Source organism: Bubalus kerabau, chromosome X (genome assembly GCF_029407905.1).
Source record: "Bubalus kerabau isolate K-KA32 ecotype Philippines breed swamp buffalo chromosome X, PCC_UOA_SB_1v2, whole genome shotgun sequence".
Taxonomy (NCBI): domain Eukaryota; kingdom Metazoa; phylum Chordata; class Mammalia; order Artiodactyla; family Bovidae; genus Bubalus; species Bubalus kerabau.
In genome coordinates this window covers 46,474,290-46,483,477 of record NC_073647.1, presented here as the reverse complement: position 1 = coordinate 46,483,477, position 9,188 = coordinate 46,474,290, and positions in this window count along the sequence as shown.

The following is a 9,188-nucleotide window of genomic DNA, read 5'->3' as shown; positions in this document are numbered from 1 at the left end:
CCACAGAGATACAGAGGCAATGGGAAGGTAAGATTGTTTCATCTATGCTCCCCACGTTTTCCATTGACTTTGCTGCCTAAGACCTCTACACTGTCCTTGCCTGCCAAAAGCCCTCATCAGCCCACATCCCTTTTCATGAAGTCTCCCTTCCAACTCAGATGTTACACTCTTTCTCAAAATTAATACACTTATCTTGTCTTTCAAGGCACGGAATATGACCTTGAGGGTCAGAAGACCTCTAAAAGGAACCTTGAGAAAGAAAATCCGATCATATGCCACTCTGTCGAAGAAGGTAAAGAAAACAAGAAAACCAAACTGTTTTTTCTGCTGCTGTGCACATAAGAAACTGAATGAAAGCCGAAAAGGGTACCAAAATATGAGGCAGAGTCAAAGAAGGAGGCAGAATCAAAAGAAAAGGTAAGCTCAGCCACCACAGAATGAGAAACCCTGGAGAAGTATAAGCTGGGCAGACAGTAACTGAATAGAAAAGGTCAGACAGTTTACAATTGTGTCTCCAGAGGTCTGCTTTCTTTGAAATGGCCAACCAGGAAAAGACTGACTCTCACACTAACATAGTAAACTGAAGGCTGTGATTAAAATACACATCAAATGGTGAAAAGATATTTGCATGTGTGTGAATTTTCTGATGGGATGGGAGTGAAGGAAGAAAAGAGGTGGACACCTGAATGGGAAGGGATATGGGGTCCCAAGAGCTGCGGGAAAAGACCCTCAGGTCCCAGTTAGCCAGAGAGTAGAGGTCCGACTGGGTCAGGAGTCTGCACTGAAGGTGAACAACCCTGCTTAACCATTGATCTCAGCGGCAAGGAATTTTGGTGCAGTGTTACTGCCATTGTTTGGGGTGTGCAGTGATATCAGGGTCTAGATTGCCACAACCCAGATGAGAAGAGGGCTTCACATGGGGATGGTGAATGTCAGACTTCCCCTAAATTAGGCAGGCAGACATCACCTCCTGGCCATTTACGTCTTAATGGGCTTTGTTGCATCACTCACCTATGCTGTCAGCTAAAGATGCTCAGGAGGCACAAAATGCTGATGCAACTAAAACCCACCGTTAGCACTCCCAAAGATTAAAATAATGTTTGGAGGAATCAGACCAAATATCAATTAGGCCACTGTAATCTTAAGAAATTTGGGAGAGCACTATGATCCCAAGGGCAGGGCAGTGGAGGTGGCCAAATCCCGGTGCAGATGAATAACAGGATCACGACACACAGATAATGTTTTTGGGTATGGGGCACCATGCAGTTTGTGGGATCTTAGTTCCCTGACCAGGGATTGTACAAGTTCTGCTTCTACTGAAAGCATGGAGTCCAAACCACTGGACAGCCAGAGAAGTCAGGACAGAGACTTTTGATAAAATATTAATATAAGACTGTGTAAAAGCTGGTATTTATTTATCACCATGCCCTGGTATTTCTAAATAACTACAGTCATAAAACATTCTTCCCCAATAACCTCTTCTGTTAGTTCAACTTCTGCAAGTTTTCGTGGTTTAAAAAAGAAGAGTTTCGAATATTTAATTTGGTGTTCACTTTAGTTTTGAAGTGTTTGAATAGTTTCAAGGAGTAGTCAATCAAATATGGAGATATATAAAGCCAAGTCTCTACCAGAGGAAGCCCGTGTGTTTTCAGAAAACTTTTTAGAAACAATTAAAACAGAGATTCACCATCAGCATCAAAAGAGCTGAGTTCAGATTTTAAGTAAATGCTACGGTATCTTTTATCTGGGATTCAGCTCCCTAGTTAAATCTTTCTGGCACTTTAACTCCTGAGAGACACAGTTGATGATTGAAAGTCAGTCACTGAATGTGATTTAAAATCATTAAGAGTGAAGGAGACCCTGGGTTTGTTGTCCTTTCAAAGGAAGTAGGAGAACTATCAACTCTGCCTGTGAAGATTAGTCAGGTAAGCAGATATCAGCATGATATGGACAGAGAACCCTGATAGGCGGGTGCTGTGATTCCAGATCTGTATATATTATCACCATTTAACACTATCACACTTTAATGCCCTGTTGTAGGACTGACTGAAATAATTGCTGTTAGGGGAAGGTAACAGATTACTAGGCCTGAAGAGCTGAAACTGAAAGTTACTCAGTCGTGTCTGACGGTTGGTTACCCCATGGACTATATAATCCATAGAATTCTGCAGGCTAAAATACTGGAGTGGGTAGCCTTTCCTTACTCCAGGGGATCTTCCCAAACAAGGGATAAAGCCCAGGCATCCCAAAGTGAAGGAGGATTCTTCACCAGCTGAGCCACAAGGGAAGCCAAAGAATGCAAGCGTGGGTAGCTTATCCCTTCTCCAACAGAGCTTCCCTACCCAGGAATTGAACTGATGTCTACAACTTTGCAGGCAGAATCTTTCCCAACTTAGCTATCAGGAAAATCCTGAGGTGGACCAAAAGTGGAGGTTAGAGGGCCTTGTTTCCCTAAAGTCGCACTGGTATATATTTTAATATCCGTGGATAAACTGCCACCTTGCAGAAAGAATTGAGGATGCATAAAGTTTAAAAAGGATCCAAAGACTCTTAGAGTTAAAAGAGAAAAACATAAACATTAAGTCATGAGTTGAGAAAGGGTATATCCATTTAGATCAACAACAATAAATCAATATCAGAAGTCTGTAGCTGTCCTGGAAAAGGACAGTATATTGTGATTCAAACATGACAAGTCCTATTGCAAACGCTGTGTTGTATGCGGGTTGGGGGTTTGCTCATTAGCACTCACAAAGAGTAGTAGAAACTCTTTATACTTCCACTTATACAGGTTCGCTATGAAGAGATTGCAACTGACCCCTCTATCTGTGGCCATAACAACCTCTATTGATTGATACAATGATTTCCCTAAGACCTTCTAATTTCCTCTATGCCTGTGTCCATCCTATCCTGTGACTCAGAAACTAGCAACCATCTGAGGCTAGCCTAATAGTCACCTCCCAAGCAAATGTTCTTAATCATTCTCTTGTGTATTAATATTTTCACGTTCTCTAATCACTTGTAGTTCATTACATGCAGTTTGTAGGATAGATTTTTGAGTATGTATCTTCTCAGAAATGCATGCTAGAGAGGTAAACGGATTAGAAATCAACAGTGTGGTGATATAAAATATTATCAAAAGTTGGATTTTCTAAGACTGTAAGGGAGAGAATCACTCTCTTCTGCCAAGTATGTCCAAGAATCTGTTTGAAAATATAGTAAAAACCATGAACTAGAGAGGGGATCAGAAGTCAAAGGAACTTAAATGAGAAGCTTATTTTTTCAGTAGTCAAGAGGAACTCTATGTCTTTGTATTAAGACCACCCATTTACATGACACCAAATGCAAAAGCCAAAGCAGTGCCCATGGACTCATGATGAGTGCAGAATCCTGCTGGCCCAGCGGCTTCTCTTGATTGGCAGAGGTCAATATTAAGTCTATTTGCCTAGGGTCAGAATGTATTGCCTAGGGTCAGAACGTATGTGCCCAGGATCACATCCACGGATCAGCGGGAATCAAGTGGGATTCCCCAAACTTTACATGCCCCTGGCCAAGTCCCTTACTCCAGTGCCTTTCCTACAGGCTTGTCACTCATTACTGCCTTGAGATGAACATGATTAAGTTTCCCCTCACCATCTCTTCAATTACCTGCCGTGTGTAACTAGAAATCTGAATGCAAAAGATTGAAAGAGGACCCTTACCTTATACCTAATAATAAACTAAACTCAGAGTTGATTAAAGGTTTAAATGCAAGATCTGAAACTGTAAATAAACTAGAAGAAAACATCCTGGAGAAGTTGTAAACATTGGTTTTAATAGTGATGTTATATATGTGACACCAAAATCATAGGCAACAAAAGCTAAAATAGAAAAGTAGGACGACTTCAAACGATTAAACAGCCTCCCCCAAAGAACATCAAAAACACATCTAAAGAGAAGGTAAGCTGATGCTTACCAAATGGCAAGTTGGGGCGAGGGGAGGAATTGGGAGTTGGGGATTAACATATATATAGACACCACTATATATAAAATAGATAACCAGCAAGGACCTACTACAAAACCACAGGCAACTCTGCTAGAAATTCTGTAACATTAATGGAAAAATAATTTGTAAAGGAATAGATATATGGATGTGTGCCTGTGCAAACTCAGTTGATTTAGATGTTCCCTACTCATTGTGACCCTATGGACTGTAGCCTGCTAGGCTTCTCTGTCCATGAGATCCTCCAGGCAAGAATACTGGAGAGGCTCGTCATGTCCCTCTGAGCATATCTTCCCTACCCAGGCATTCAACCCAAATCTCCTTCATTGCAGGATGATTCTTTAACAACTAAGCCAAATGGGAAGCCCAAATATATGTATATGTAAAGCCGAATCACTTCGCTGGACACCTGAAACACAACATGGTAAAATCCTATACCCTGGAATGAAAAAAAAAAAAAAAAAAAGGATCCATCAAAATGTAGAACAATTAGCTCCAAAAACTGATTGGAAAATGCAGAAAGATTCCAAACTTACTCTCAAAGAAAGATCCACAGGGAATAGGGTATGAAGAGAAAAGGATGATTCAAGTCCTGACGTGTATCCATGGGAGAGGTCTCAGAAAATGAGGGAGATTACACGTTTGGAGATATGTCCTGGGTGTGAGTGTTTCGAGCCATATATTGGACACACAAGTCATGGGGTCTGACACAGGGAAGTGAAACACCCTTAAATGCTTGCAGGGCTATGTGGACTAACAGGAGGTCTGTGGGAAGCCCGGACTCCCCCTCCAGGAGCATGTGCTCAGGGGCTTGCTCCCAAGCCACAATGAAGAGGACAGATTGAGACCGCATTTGTGGCTACCTGTTTTCCCAACAACTGCCCACACTTAAACACTCCCTGCTTACTTGTGTGGTCGATCTGCACTGGAGCAGGGGCTGCCATGGCCAGGCAGACAGCTGGGATGTGGGAAACAGAGGTGCATCTGCCCCAGGGCAGCATGTCAGTGGAAGTTCTTGGGTCATGCTCCTGAAGGTCACTTATATAGGCGGCATATTAGGAGAAGTCCTGATCTCTGATAGAGGCCAAACTGCCACAGCAGATGATTCAGTAGGTTCCAAGAGCCCAAGAGGGCCTCACCTGCCCAATAGCACCCCTCTTCAACAGGGCAGGGAAAGCAGAAGCTGGGGGAAGTGATCAGCTGTGAGGAACCAATAGGTCTCAGACCAGAAGGTATGTTTAAGCAGGGCAGGAAACGCTACTGATGGTTATGGCACAGATGGCATGTTGGAGGTAGCCTGGATCTCTGTAAGCAGCCAGCCTGAAGATTTGCTCCTTTTGTTATTTTTCTAACCAGAACATGCTCCTCTTGTCCCTCTGTGGCAAGGGTTGCAGTGCTGGGAGAGGGGAGTGTACATACTTGAGGAGACACAGCCAGATCTGGCCTGACATTCAGGGCTTCTGCTCCAGAAACATGGAATCCCACCCTGCCTCCAATAGGACAGTGAAAGCCAATGAGGAAAAGGAAGTCTCTGCCTCACATCTGGCTTCAGACGTGGTACCACTGAACTTTCAAGCCATAGGTACTGGCACACCCTAAGAAGAGTTGTGACTTTTAGTCCATCAAATCCAACCCCACCCCCACCTCACCCCAGGGTGACTATGGTACACACTGTACAGTGATGCTCCCCCACAAGATCACCCATTCAAGACCATCATAGATAATTGATGCATTTAATTCAGAAAGACAGAGACAAATGGGAAGACAAAAGTACTGGTCTCCACTGAAAGACTGAGAGGAAGTCAGTTCAGTTTCTCAGTCGTGTCTGATTCTTTGCAACACCATGAACCGCAGCACACCAGGCCTCCCTGTCCATCATCAACTCGTGAAGTTCACCCAAACCCATGTCCATTGAGTTGGTGATGCCATCTAACCATCTCTTCCTCTGTCGTCCCCTTCTCCTCCTGCCATCAATATTTGCCAGCATCAGGGTCTTAACAATGAGTCAGCTCTTTGCATCAGGTGGCCAAATATTGGAGTTTCAGTTTCAACATCAGTCTTTGCAAAGAGCACTCAGGACTGATATCTTTTAGGATGGACTGGTTGGATCTCCTTGCAGTCCTAGGCACTCTCAAGAATCTTCTCCAACACCACAGTTCAAAAGCATCTATTCTTTGGTGCTCAGCTTTTTTATAGTCCAACTCTCAATCCATACCTGACCACTGGAAAAACCATAGCCTTGACTAGACAGACCTTTGATGCCAAAGTAATGTCTCTGCTTTTTATTTTTTATTTTTAATATAAATTTATTTATTTTAATGGGAGGTTAATTACTTTACATATGGTATTGGTTTTGCCATATATCCACATGAACCTGCTTCAGGTGTACATGTGTTCCCCACCCTTTACCCCCCTCCTACCTCCCTCCCCATACCATCTCTCTGGGTCATCCCACTGCACCAGCCCCAAGCATCCTGTATTATGCATCGAACCTGGACTAGCAATTCGTTTAATATATGATATTATTCATGTTTCAATGCCCTTCTCCCTAATCACCGCACCCTCTCCCACAGAGTCATTGTTTTTTATATGCTGTCGAGGATAGTCGTAACTCTACTTCCAAGGAGTAAGCTCCCTTTAATTTCATGGCTGCAGTCACCATTCTGCAGTGATTTTGGAGCCCAGAAAAATAAACTCAGCCACTGTTTCCACTATTTCCCCATATACTTCCCATATAGTGATGGGACCAGATGCCATGATCTTCGCTTTCTGAATGTTGAGCTTTAAGCCCATTTTTTCACTGTCTTCTTTTACTTTCAACAAGAGGCTCTTCAGTTCTTCTTCACTTTCTGCCATAACGGTGGTATCATCTGCATATTTGACCTTAATGATATTTCTCCCAACAATCTTGGTCCCAGCTTGTGCTTCCTCGAGCCCAGCATTTCCATTATGCACTCTGCATATAAATTAAATAAGCAGAGTGACAATATACAGCCTTGATGTACTCTTTTTCCTACTTGGAACCAGCCTGTTGTTCCATGTCCAGTTCTAACTGTTGCTTCCTGACCTGCATAGAGGTTTCTCAAGAGGCAGGTCAGGTGGTCTGGTATTCCCATCTCTTTCAAAATTTTTCAGTTTCTGTGATCTACACAGTCAAAGGCTTTGGCATAGTCAATAAAACAGAAATAGATATTTTTTATGAAAATCTCTTGCTTTTTCCATGATCCAGCGGATGTTGGCAATTTGATTTCTGATTACTCTGCCTTTTCTATAACCCTCTTGAACATCTGGAAGTACATGATTCTCTTATTGCTGAAGCCTTTTTTGGAGATTTATAAGAATTCCTTGACTGGCATGTGAGATGAGTGATATTGTGTGGTAGTTTGAGCATGCTTTGGCGGTGCCTTTCTTGGGGATTGGAGTGAAACCTGACCTTTTCCAGTCTTGTGGCCACTGCTGAGTGGTCCAAGTTAGCTGGCATATTGAGTGCAGCACTTTCACTGCATCATCTTTCAGGATTTGAAATAGCTCAACTGGAACGCCATCACCTCCACTAGCTTTGTTCGTAGTGATGCTTTCTAAGGCCCACTGGACTTCACATTCCTGGATGTCTGGGCATAGGTGCGTGATCACACCATCATGATTATGTGGGTCATGAAGATTATTTTTTTCTATAGTTCTTCTCAGTATTCTTAGCACTTCTTCTTAATATCTTCTGCTTCTGCTAGGTCCATGTCATTTCGGTCCTTTATCGAGCCCATCTTTGCATGAAATGTTCCCTTGGTATCTGCAATTTTCTTGAATAGATATCTAGTCTTTTCCATTCCGTTGTTTTCCTCTACTTTGCATTGATCACTGAGGAAGGCTTTCTTATCTCTTCTTGCTATTCTTTGGAACTCTGCAATCAGATGCTTATATCTTTCCTTTTTTCCTGTGCTTTCTGCTTTTCTTCTTTTCACAACTATTTGTAAGGCCTCCCCAAACAGCCCTTTTGCTTTTTGGCATTTCTTTTCCATGGGGATGGTCTTGATTCCTGTCTCCTGTACAATGTCACGAAGCTCCGTCCATAGTTCATCAGGCACACTGTCAGGTCTAATCCCTTAAATCTATTTCTCACTTCCACTGTATAATCATAAGGAATTGGATTTACGTCATACCTGAATGGTCTAGTGCTTTTCCCTACTTTCTTCAATTTACATCTGAATTTGGTAATAAGGAGCTCATGATCTGTGCCAGAGTCAGCTTCCATTCTTGTTTTGCTGACTGTATAGACCTTCTCCATCTTTGGCTGCAAGTGATATAATCAATCTGATTTCAGTGTTGACCATCTGGTGATGTCCATGTGTAGAGTCTTTTCTTGTGTTGTTGGCAGAGGGTGTTTGCTATGACCAGTGTGTTCTCTTTGCAAAACTCTATTAGCCTTTGCCCTGCTTCCTTTCATACTCCAGAGCCAAATTTTCCTGTTACTCCAGGTGTTTCTTGACTTCCTACTTTTGCATTCTAGTCCACTATAACGTAAAGGACACCTTTTTTGGGTGTTAGTTCTAAAAGGTCTTGTCGGTCTTCATAGAACCATTCAACCTCAGGTTCTTCATCATTACTTGTTGGGGCATAGACTTGGATTACTGTGATATTGAATGGTTTGCCTTGGAAACGAACAGAGATCATTCTATAGTTTTTGAGATTGCATCCAGCTACTACATTGTGGAATCTTTTGTTGACCTGATGGCTAATCCATTTGTTCTGACGGATTTCTGCCCACTGTAGTAGATATAATGGTCATCTGAGTTAAATTCACCCATTGCAGTCCATTTTAGTTCATTGATTCCTAGAATGTTGACGTTTACTCTTGCCATCTCCTGTTTGACCACTTCCAATTTGCCTTGATTCATGGACTTAACTTTCCATATTCTTATGCTGTATTGCTCTTTCTAGCACTGGACCTTTCTTCTGTCACCAGTCAGATCCACAAATGAGTATTGTTTTTGCTTTGGCTCAATCCCTTCATTCTTTCTGGAGTTATTTCTCTACCAATCTCCAGTAGCATATTGGGCACCTACTAACCTGGGGATCTCCTCTTTCAGTATCCTATCATTTTGCCATTTCATACTGCTCATGCGGATCTCAAGGCAAGAATACTGAAGTGGTTTGCCCTTCCCTTCCCAGTGGACCACATACTGTCAGACCTCTTCACCATGACCCAACCAAC